Genomic DNA, 11,391 nt, shown 5'->3' with positions numbered 1-11,391 from the left:
CACCAGGGGCGACGCTCTGCCCACCAGGGGGTGATGCTCTGTCCCTCCAGGGTGTTGCTCTGCCGCGACCAGAGCCACTCTGGCGCCTGGGGCAGAGGCCAAGGAGCCATCCCCAGTGCCTGGGCCATCTTTGCTCCAATAGAGCCTTGGCTGCGGGAGGGGAAGAAAGAGACAGAGAGGAAGGGGGGGGGGTGGAGAAGCAAATGGGCACCTCTCCTATGTGCCCTGGCCGGGAATCAAACCCGGGTCCCCCGCACAGCAGGCCGATGCTCTACTGCTGAGCCAACTGGCCAGGGCCAGAACTTATATTCTTATAGTTAAAGGCCCATCAACACAGTAATTCCTTCTAGACAAGTCAGATGGAGAGTCAGCCCAAGAACTAGGACCACTTTTTACTCAAAAATGCAGGAACTACTTACCATATTCTTAAGAGCAATTTCCTAGCTCCCTTGCTCAGGTCCAGATATCCATCTCTAGGAATAGAAAATGATTCCTTATTATATTTGTAATGAAGAATGCTCGTGGGGTCGATCTCTGAATTATGTCAGTAATAAATAATTTTTAGTCTAAGTGAAGTATTTTTCCAGTCCAAGGTTCAAGGACAGAATACATCAGAACAACCTGGGAGCTTGCGCGCACGCTCGCACGCGCGCGCACACACACACACACACACACTACAACACACGGACTGCCCCCATGCCCCACATGACAGAGCCATACTGCTGAAGTTTTTAAATGGAGTATTAGGAATGGGGGTGGGGTAGAGGCAGGGAATCTGTTATATTTAAAAAGTGACTGGAAATCATAATTATCTACTAGATTTGGAAACCAATCTATCAGAAAGATTATTTGATAGAAAATTTGGAGAACTTGATTAGAAGGATGGTGACCGTGTTCTCTGTGGTAATCTGTAGGGCCCGGTGAATTAATGCCCCCTTGAGATCCTGTATCTCCATAACTGTATGCTGTCTCTACCCCCTACCCTGAACCGTAATTCAGATATAATTACACTTGCCTTCCCAGCTGTGGAGCCTTGCTTGTCTTCCCAGACCATATGCACATGGTAAGTGTCCTTCTTTCATCGAGGGCCCAGGAAAATCTTGCATATAATACAGCATGGGAATTCCAGAAGCTGTGATTTTTATGTAAATTGCTTATTCATCTATTTGCTAAAATGTAAGCTGTTACAGAGCTGTCCTTCAAGTCTCCAGTTGGTATTTCTTCCTCATCTTTGGGAAAAACCAACTCTGGACACAGGAAAAGTTTCCCCCGCTTGGTACTTTCTCTTTGCCAAGCAAATTCCAGGTCCTGGGGATTTGTCTGGATTCTAACAGGGCTCCCTCTGCCCAGGCTCCAGTCCCAAAAGAGGGAGAGAGGGCTTGATTCTCCAACAAGAGCCTGAAAAGCAAGCACCCACTGCCAAAATTGGAGCCTTATTTTTTTGCCTCGGAGACAACATATTAAGAAAGTGCGGTCCTGTTGTATACAAGTCTTGGATCAAACTCTTGGCCTAAAAATAACCCAGGCATGCCTGTGTCATGGAGCATCTGATTCTTTTCTGGGCCTGGCTTATTTCAAGAGTCACCTCATTAGCTGTGCTGTCTTAGTGATCCCAATGATGGCACCAGCTGTAGTTAAATTATTTTTTATGTTTCTAATTAAAAATGTTTTAATTAAATTGTATTTCAACATACAGAATATAATATAACAGATGGTTATTTTTCCATCACCCAGATACAGTTCTTTCAGTTTGTCCTTTGTTTCTTATGAAAAAACCACACGTACAGCTAGGGATCTCCCCATCTCCAGCGTTTCCATTTCCCAGGTCCCAGCAAGAACCACTGCCCCAGTTTATTGTCTTCACCATGTATGTGATGTATTCATAAACAATAACTAAATTTGTTTGGTGTCTTAAAGATTACATAAATAATGATACATAAGGTGAAGTTTAACTAGATCTCCATGAATTTTGATTAACATATTTTATTTTTTAATTTTTTTTTTATTTTTCATTTTTCTGAAGCTGGAAACAGGGAGAGACAGTCAGACAGACTCCCGCATGCGCCCGACCGGGATCCACCCGGCACGCCCACCAGGGGCGAGGCTCTGCCCACCAGGGGGCGATGCTCTGCCCATCCTGGGCGTAGCCATGTTGCGACCAGAGCCACTCTAGCGCCTGGGGCAGAGGCCACAGAGCCATCCCCAGCGCCCAGGCCATCTTTGCTCCAATGGAGCCTTGGCTGCGGGAGGGGAAGAGAGAGACAGAGAGGAAAGCGCGGCGGAGGGGTGGAGAAGCAAATGGGCGCTTCTCCTGTGTGCCCTGGCCGGGAATCGAACCCGGGTCCTCCGCATGCTAGGCCGACGCTCTACCGCTGAGCCAACCGGCCAGGGCTTGATTAACATATTTTAAAACATAATGTTTAATTAAAAAAAAATCTCTATTGAAAGTAGCAAAGTGGCTCAGTGGTAGAGCGTCGGCCTAGCGTGCGGAGGACCCGGGTTCGATTCCCGGCCAGGGCACACAGGAGAAGCGCCCATTTGCTTCTCCACCCCTCCGCCGCACCTTCCTCTCTGTCTCTCTCTTCCCCTCCCGCAGCCAAGGCTCCATTGGAGCAAAGATGGCCCGGGCGCTGGGGATGGCTCTGTGGCCTCTGCCTCAGGCGCTAGAGTGGCTCTGGTCGCAACATGGCGACACCCAGGATGGGCAGAGCATCGCCCCCTGGTGAGCAGAGCTTCGCCCTATGGTGGGCGTGCCGGGTGGATCCCGGTCGGGCGCATGCGGGAGTCTGTCTGACTGTCTCTCCCTGTTTCCAGCTTCAGAAAAATGCAAAAAAAAAAAAAAAAAAAAAAAAAGAAAGTAGCAAAGTGCTCTTGGTAGAGTAGTGTACATCCAGTTTAATAGGCCCAGACTATTAAGGGTGTCCACTTTCTGAAATAAATGAATCACACACAAGATCATATTTGTTTATTAAAAAAACAGCTGAATGCAAGGGGGAAAAATTCTGTCCTCAAAAGCCAGTGAAGAAATGCACTTTGCCTTGTTGTCAAAGAACGAAGGACATATTTTAGACTTGATGACAGCTGTGAACAGTTGGGAAAGTGCTTCATCAGAAAGTGCCTCATAAGTTAGCAAGAATGGGTTTGAGTTTGGGAACCAGATGCATATTTGGAAAAACCCATCATCATGAAGCAGTTACAGCTGTCTTGTGATTTTATTAGATTGCAAACCACAAAGCAGAATAGATTCACACATAAAGTCTTCACTTTGCCACTGGGAAAATTTTTGTTACCGTTAAACATATGAGCGTTCTGGTAATCTAAAATGGAGATAAAATAATGCTACGATACTTTGGAAATACATAAAGAATCAGAAATACTTGACCAATGATTTGACTTTATTGTTTCCTCTCCATTTTTTCCCTCATTTTAAAATCTATGTGTATTTTCATACTAAATGTAGAAGATATAGAAAATTATGAAGAGGAAATAAATTGCTCATAATTCTTTCATTCTGAAATTCCCATTATTTTTTTTCAATTGACATATTACAAATGTTCATGTAGATAATTATTCTGCAATTTCATTTCATTTTGTAGTTATAAATGATAAAATATATTATTATTATCAATAATTCAAGCAACATACACATGCATGCATTAAAAAGTTCGTTTTTGAGTACTACTATGCAAATTTCACTCCACCGTTTCAAACACTCTTTTGTATTCTTACAGATATAATCTATGGAAACACTTTTTAAACAGTAGCTTTAAAATTTTATTATATTCTGCTTTTTTATTTTTTCACTTAATAATTGTAAGAATTGTGCTCCCTGTAATTCACCCCCTTGTGTACTGCTTCTTGTGTCTTGCTTTGGCCAATGGGACATTAATTAGCAAGCTTGATACAAACAGAGGCTTGATAAGAACTTGCACAGTGGGGATTGTCCTTCTGGCTCACTATTTACAACTGGCTCCAATTTTCTAAGGAAGCTGATCTATACTTCTGGATGAAGAGACGCTTCATGGAAAGTAACTAAGGTGTCTCAGGTGATAGTCAACACCAAATGACAGATGTGTGAGTGAGGTATTTTTAGATGTGACCGTCCCATTCACCTACCAGCTGAATGCAGCACTGAGTGGCCCCAGCCGACACCAGAAGGAGCAGAAGAATGCCTCCAGTCAGTGCACAGCAGCCTGAGAAATAATAAGTAATTGCTGTGTATTTCAGTGGTTAGTTATGTAACAATTATAGCAGAAATAATGATATGTCAGTTTATTTTCCTTTTCTTTTCTTTTCTTTTTTTTACAGATACAAAGAGAATCAGAGAGAGGGATAGACAGGGACAGACAGACAGGAACAGAGAGATGAGATGCATCAATCATTAGTTTTTGTTGTGCATTGCGACACCTTAGTTGTTCATTGATTGCTTTCCCATATGTGCCTTGACCGCGGGCCTTCAGCAGACCAAGTAACCCCTTGCTTGAGCCAGCGACCTTGGGTCTAAGCTGGTGAGCTCTTGCTCAAACCAGATGAGCCCACGCTCAAGCTGGCAACCTTGGGGTCTTGAACCTGGGTCCTTGGAATCCCAGTCTGACACTCTGTGCACTGCGCCACTGCCTGGTTGAGCTCAGTTTGTTTTCATCTACCTCATTTAAAAAAATTTTTCACTTAGTGTGCAATTATATGAATATACAACCATTTGTTTAGTTTCTACCTAATACTTTGCACCAACAATATTGCAGTGGACATCATATTTAACACTAAGGCAAATATCTTTTATTTTATGTTTATTGGTTTTTCAGAGAGAGAGGTAGGGGGAGAGAGAGAGAGACGGGAACATCTGTTCCTGTGTGTCCCCTGACCGGGGATCGAACCAGCAACCTCTGAGCTTCGGGAAGATGCTCTAACCAACTGAACTATCTGGCCAAGGCAAGGCAAGCATCTTAATATACAAATTTTTGTGTATACCTTTGAATATGTCCTTAGAATAAACTTCTAGAAACCTTTGAATCAAAGACTAGTAATTTTTTCGGCTTTTGATACATTTTGGCAAATTGCTCTCCAGAAGACGTGAGAGCTCTGTATTTTTCAGAATGGGCACAGCAAAGATAAGAGGGCGCCTTTAATCACTGACAAGCAGCTTGGACTCGGGCCTGATTACCTTAGCTAATTATTCGGATTGAGGGAAAGGAACACGATTGTGGACAAAAAAGAAACTCTTTTCATGTCTGCTGGAAGGATGCCCCACCTAGAATCAAGCGTTATTACAGTTGAAATTTATGTTTGGTAATGGTTGTTTAAAAAGTTGAGAAAGAGGTGGTGAATTTGACCTTTTTTAAAACAATTTTTTTGATATCTAATTCAGTTGAAGGTGCCTATGCCTTCGGATCCAGAAATTTCACTTCAAACATAACCTAGAGAAACTCTCGTGTGAACACAGGTGTAAAAACATTTAGAACAGTATTATTTGTAATGGCAAAGCAATTCGTTTGTCGATAGGAAAATGATTCTGTGTTGGTACAATAGAATCATGCAGTGGAAATGTTATTACAGATCTTTCTATATCAAAACGGGTGAATCTCATAAACAATGATCATCAAAAGAAAAAGTTGCAAAAGTGTTTACATTATATGAAACCATTTATATTTAGTTTTGGAAATATAAGAGGACTAATATATGTTTAGGAATGTATACAGATGGAGTAAAAGTATAAAAATATACAGAAGTAAGCATCAAATTCAGAATAACAATTATGCTGTGAGGGCATGAGGGACATGTGATTAGGGATCAGTTCTCAGTGATTTCCAAAGTTTTGATAATGTGTTATTTGTTTTCATGAATATGATATTATACTTTATAACATATCATGGTAAATCTTGACTTTGGAAAAAGGCAAATCTTTATATGTCTCAGTGTCTTCAGCATATTTTATGTAAATAGTTGTTAAGAATAAAAATTCTAATTTCAAATGAAGAAAATTCATGACATGCACCTTGGGTTGCAGTTTAATCAGTGGATGCCCAGGAAGGTATCGACAGTTGTCCTGGGGAAGCTGTTCACGTTGCTGTCCAAGGTTAAATGAAATTGCAGTTTATCAGAGCAGCGTCGAGAAAATAAGGAAATCTGTTCATGGCTCTTGATTAATGCCAAGTGCAATCAACACAAGGTGGTTCATTAAGCAATACATGACCCTGTTTGGCTGGCTCAGTGGTAGAGCTTTGGCCTGGCATGTGGAAGTCCTGGGTTCGATTCCCTGTCAGGGAACACAGGAGAAATGACCATCTGTTTCTCCATCGCTCCTCCTCCCATCCTCACTCTCCCTCCCTCTCTCTCCCTCTTCCTCTCTTCTCCTCCCACAGCCATGGCACAATTGGTTTGAGCAAGTTGACCTCGGGTGCTGAGGATGGCTCTGTAGCCTCCACCTCAGACATTAAAGTGGCTCAGTTGCTGAGCAACAGAGCAGCAGCCCCAGATGAGCAGAGCATTGCCCCCTAGTGGGCATGCCAGGTGAATCCCAGTTGGGGCGCATGTGGGAGTCTATCTATTTTCCTCCCCTCCTCTTACTAAAATTAAAAACATACCCCAAACCAATACATCATGTGGCTAGCTTAACATGTCATTGTGCCTGCTGTCTGCTTTGACTGTGCACAGCCCTGAGTTTTAAAGTTGTACCCCTGACGTCACAAAGTTCTACAAAAAAACATCCCTCTTACTCCTTTTGCTGGACATTTTCCATTATATGTCCTTAATTTTTAGACATGTTAGGCATTCCATACAAATTTTTACATGTGTTTTGGGACAGAAATGTATCCTTTTGAAATTCTCTTTTCTCTAATCAAACTTATGTCTTAAAATATGATATGACTAATATGCTGTTTCTTAAGTTGGGAAGTGAGTACCTGGCTACATGTTGCATTATTTTACACACATTTCATACGTCTTAAATATTCTGCATACATGTATTTTGAAGACTGTGTGGGTGTGGTGGGTAATAGGGGAAGTGGTAGGTGTTTCTTCTGTGGTACAATAACTCTTCGTGCTGAAATAGTGACAATAAAGGTAATGGCTGGGGAACCCCCTGTCATATGGCCAGTCAGTTCTTTGCTGTCTAGTCCCTGCTGACTGGTAGAGGAATCCCCAGTATTTTGGAAATATTTAGAATATCAAAAAAGTTTTCCAGTGGATAAGGCCTTTTCTCACTTCCTTTAAAGTGTTTCCTAATATCTCTGTATCATGACAATGCATTTTTGGCTCAACTGGGAAAGTGATCTGTGGTTTATATATTTACCCATTGAAGGATCATTTCATACCTGCCTACGTAAGGAAGTGAGAGAAGTGGTATGGTGTAACAGGCACAGCATGTTCTGTGAAGGCACGCGGACTTCAAGTCAGACCCTAGCTTCTCCACCCACAAGCTCCAGCAGTTTGAACAAGGGTAAATCACTCAACGTTCCTGATTTGTTGTGGGAATCAAATGTGATACCCTTTATAAAGTGCCTGACACATTTGGGCTCAGTCATATCCTGTTTTTCTCTTAAGGATTCTACAGTTTCTGAATAATTTTAATGACATCCGCAATGATATAATTGAGTGATTACATTAAAATAACAGATCGAAAGTCATACATTGGAAGCAAACCAGAGGGTCTCAGCCTACTTGCTTTTTTCCTGGGTGAATGTTAAAATAGTATGCTGGAAGAGTCAATTATGCTTCTCTGATCCCATGTTAAGTGAGCTGTTTGTTATTAAGAACTTGACCCTCAAAGTGAAACTGAACGATACAGGGTTCTGCATATTAGAACAGATCAGAGTACATGTGTTGGTATTTATATCTTCTATTTGCAAATTGGTATTTATGATGAATATTTTCCTTCACTTGGAAAAATCATAGCATTTAAACCCATTTGAAGTTTAGATTTTAAATGGTCTTCAGAGGCCATTCTAAGCCTTTTGTTGCTCCTGTCCGTAGTTTTTCAGGACCTGCGATGGGGAGGGTGGTCTCGGGCCCACTCTCCAGAAGACTGGATGGGTTTATCCCCAACAACATACTCTCCCTGTCTGCCCTCTCTTACCTGTGAGTTCCGTGGAGACTTCATTTCTCCAGCCGTCATATTCACTGTCTGTCCTCTTCCTCATCTTGCTGTGGTTTTAACACCGTAGGAAAGAAAAGTTACTCTTGTCTGCGAGGGATTTAGACTCGCTTCCCTCATCTGAGCCCGTCAGCTTCTACATCACAGTTTGGTCACTGCTTTGATCCCCACAATAAAATTGTTTGATTTTAATTGCCTCTCATAGGAAGAACTAGATAGAAAGAGGCTTAATAGAAATTAAACAAGGTTAAGCTTCCTTTGTCTTAGCAAACTGCATTGGCAGGAGAGTTGAATTCACTGGCTTTTTACACGGGCAGGAAGCTTATGCCAACAGGACTGTTGCGGCACCAGAGCACTGAAGCAAACTGAGATGGGGCAGAAGGAGAAGCGCCGAGAAGCAAGACACCGAGCAGAGAGGCAAAGTCCCATTATTTGGATTTACTTTCCAGAAATTCTGGAGGGGTAGCTCAATCCTATTTGACTTGTAAACGAAGGAAAAATATATTTTCACATCTAGCACATACTTTTTCCATTTTTATCTCTTTTAGTTAGAATATCATTTGTGATCTATGTTTTCATTTTCCTTGTTATTCTTTACATGTTATTTGATTAGCTAATGCTATGCCTTCCATTATGGTAAAAATTCCAGAAAAGGAAAAATCATCAGATGGAAGGAAAACAAAATGGAAAGAAAAAAGGACAGACGTGGCCAATTGAACAAGGTAATGACTACAAGTTCCACATACTTGATGTCAAAAAATAGTTGGTTACACATAAATATAAATATTTATACATTTAAAAAGAAGATAACTGTTTTAAGCACATTAGAAGAAATATTTTAAAATATATTTTAAATAAATGTATCTTTTACACATTATAAACTTCAATGAATATTTTCTTATATCTTGAGGGAGTATTTATGAACTTGTGTCTCTACAGGTGTTCCTGTAAAGTAGCCGCTACACTGAATGGGCTAAGATGGAGATAGTTTTAGATCTGAAGTGTACTTTTCATAGGTCTCCTCCTTCTCCTTAGCTTTCTCTCCAGTATTAATAAATGTTTCCCAATTTGAAGGGACTGAAGTGAGACATGTAACTTGATTCCAAATGCGCCTGGTACAGTGAGGTATTCAGTACGTGTAAAGGTTGGTAGGTTGATCTTGCTCTTGAGGGTCCTTGATTGGGTAATATATAACAGTGTCATACAGGGATTCTTTTGCTACTACTTTTGCTTTTTAAAAATAAATTGCTTACTTTTTTAGTTAGTAAATGGGTAAAAGATGGGGTAGATTTCCATAGGCAATATAGCAAAATGTTTATACTAGGTTTTCCTAAATGATGTAAGCCTCTATGACAACACTAGATTAGTTCTCTGCCTAGCCAAAACTCACTGTCACAGTGACCCTCTGTTAATGCAAAAAGTGTGGAGTTCAGATGAGGGACCTTGGGGTAAATTAGATGTTGTTTCATATGGTTCAAGGAAAAAGGACAAACTCGTTGCCAATTAAGGAATGAGTTAGAGTTGAAAGTCCAGGAATTAGATTTATGTAATTTTATGTTTTGTGTTGTTTTTAATTGGAATTCCATTTATAAGTACGTAATCCTTTGTGGTTGAAGTTAAGCGTCTAGCAGAAAGAGAGAAATAGCCAAAATGTCTAACAGTAAGGGAATGAGTAAATAATTTATGATGCATACATACATGACATACATTAAAATTAATTAGTTTTAGACTAATATTAACTAAAAAGAAAATACTCATGATGAAAAAAAATGGAAAAAGGTAATGATGGTATATGGACTTGAATATCAATTTAAGAATACAGTGATATCTCGGTATCTCTTGATTTTCATCAATAATCCAACCAAAAACAATAGGCAAAATTTGAAACCAATGAAAACCGAGGCAATTATTTCCATATGAATCAATGTAAATCCAATTAATTTGTTCTAGATACTGCAAAATACATACCCAAAACACATTTTATAGAGAATAAATACAATGTTTAATACTAAAAACAATAATAAATTAATATAAAGTGAATATAAAAGACTAATGTAAGGAATAAATGAACATTGTATGACCAGGTGGTGGTGCAGTGGATAGAGCATCGGACTGGGATGTGGAGGACCCAGGTTTGAGACCCTGAGGTCACCAGCTTGAGTGTGGGCTCATCTGGTTTGAGCAAAGCTCACCAGGTTGAGCCCAAGGTCGCTGGCTCGAGCAAGGGGTCACTCGGTCTGCTGTAGCCCCCCGGTCAAGGCACATATGAGAAATCAATCAATGAACAACCAAAGAACCGCAATGAAGAATTGATGTTTCTCATCTCTCTCCCTTCCTGTCTGTCTGTCCCTATCTGTCCCTCTCTCTGACTCTCTCTGTCTGCCACACACACACACACACACACACACATACACACAAAGAAAGAATAAATGAACATTTAACATGGCACTTACCTTTCTGAAGGCTCTTCTTGGCATATGGAAGATGGTGAGGAGGGGAGAGAGATGTGCAGATATTATTGTTTGGAAGGGGAATCCCCCTCCATAAAAACCTTAGGTGTCAAGGCACTATCTGGGGTCATTTCCCTTTGTCTTTTGGCACTAGGACCAGCTTCAGAGTCAGTGGACCCATGTCACACAAGAAAGCTGTCCAAAGAGGTCTGTTTCTGCCGCCTCTTAAGATTTGCCTAAAATGGGGCAAGACATTTATCATTAAACAAGTTGCAGACACGGCCTGCAACAGCTTTGTGTGGGTGATTTTTCTCCACAATCCCCTGTACCTTACTCCACATGGAGGAGATGTCCTTAATCTCTGAAGAAGGCACATTCTCCCGTCTCTTCCTCCTCATCTGAAGCAACTTCATCTGCTGTCTGTTGCACTTCTAGGTGAAGGTCTGCAGCTCTTCAGTAGTGAGTTCTTCACTGTGGTCATCCACCAACTCTTCCACACCCTCACCAATCCTCAGCACTCATCTCCAAACCCACGGACTTCCCCACATCAACAATGGACTGCACCACATGTGTAGGGTCATCAGGGGAAGGCTCAGCCCTTCAAAATCTCCCTCATGCACACATCCTGGCCATCATTTCTTCCAGACAGAGTTCATCATCCTGGATGTCACTCCCTGCCCAGCCTTATCTATGAGGCTAATGCAGTTGAGAATGTTGAAATGTTTTTCCCAGAAAGCTCTTAAGGACAATTCTATATCTGATGTCACTTCAAAGCACCTTTGAAACATTGCTTTTGTGTATAGTTTCTTGAAATTTGAAATGACATTCTGGTATTAGGGGGCAAGAACTTCA

At 41.1% G+C, this 11,391-nt stretch overlaps 1 non-coding gene across 1 annotated transcript; it reads right to left on the bottom strand.

Annotated features, from left to right (window-relative positions):
* Positions 1-221: 221 nt before the first annotated feature.
* TRNAS-GCU (transfer RNA serine (anticodon GCU)) lies at positions 222-297 on the bottom strand. The gene has a single exon. It is a non-coding gene; the product is annotated as a tRNA-Ser (tRNA).
* Between the last annotated feature and the right edge of the window lie 11,094 nt (positions 298-11,391).

Source organism: Saccopteryx bilineata, chromosome 7 (genome assembly GCF_036850765.1).
Source record: "Saccopteryx bilineata isolate mSacBil1 chromosome 7, mSacBil1_pri_phased_curated, whole genome shotgun sequence".
Taxonomy (NCBI): Eukaryota; Metazoa; Chordata; class Mammalia; order Chiroptera; family Emballonuridae; genus Saccopteryx; species Saccopteryx bilineata.
Note: the sequence above shows the minus strand (reverse complement) of the source record. Positions and strands in the feature narration are given on the sequence as shown.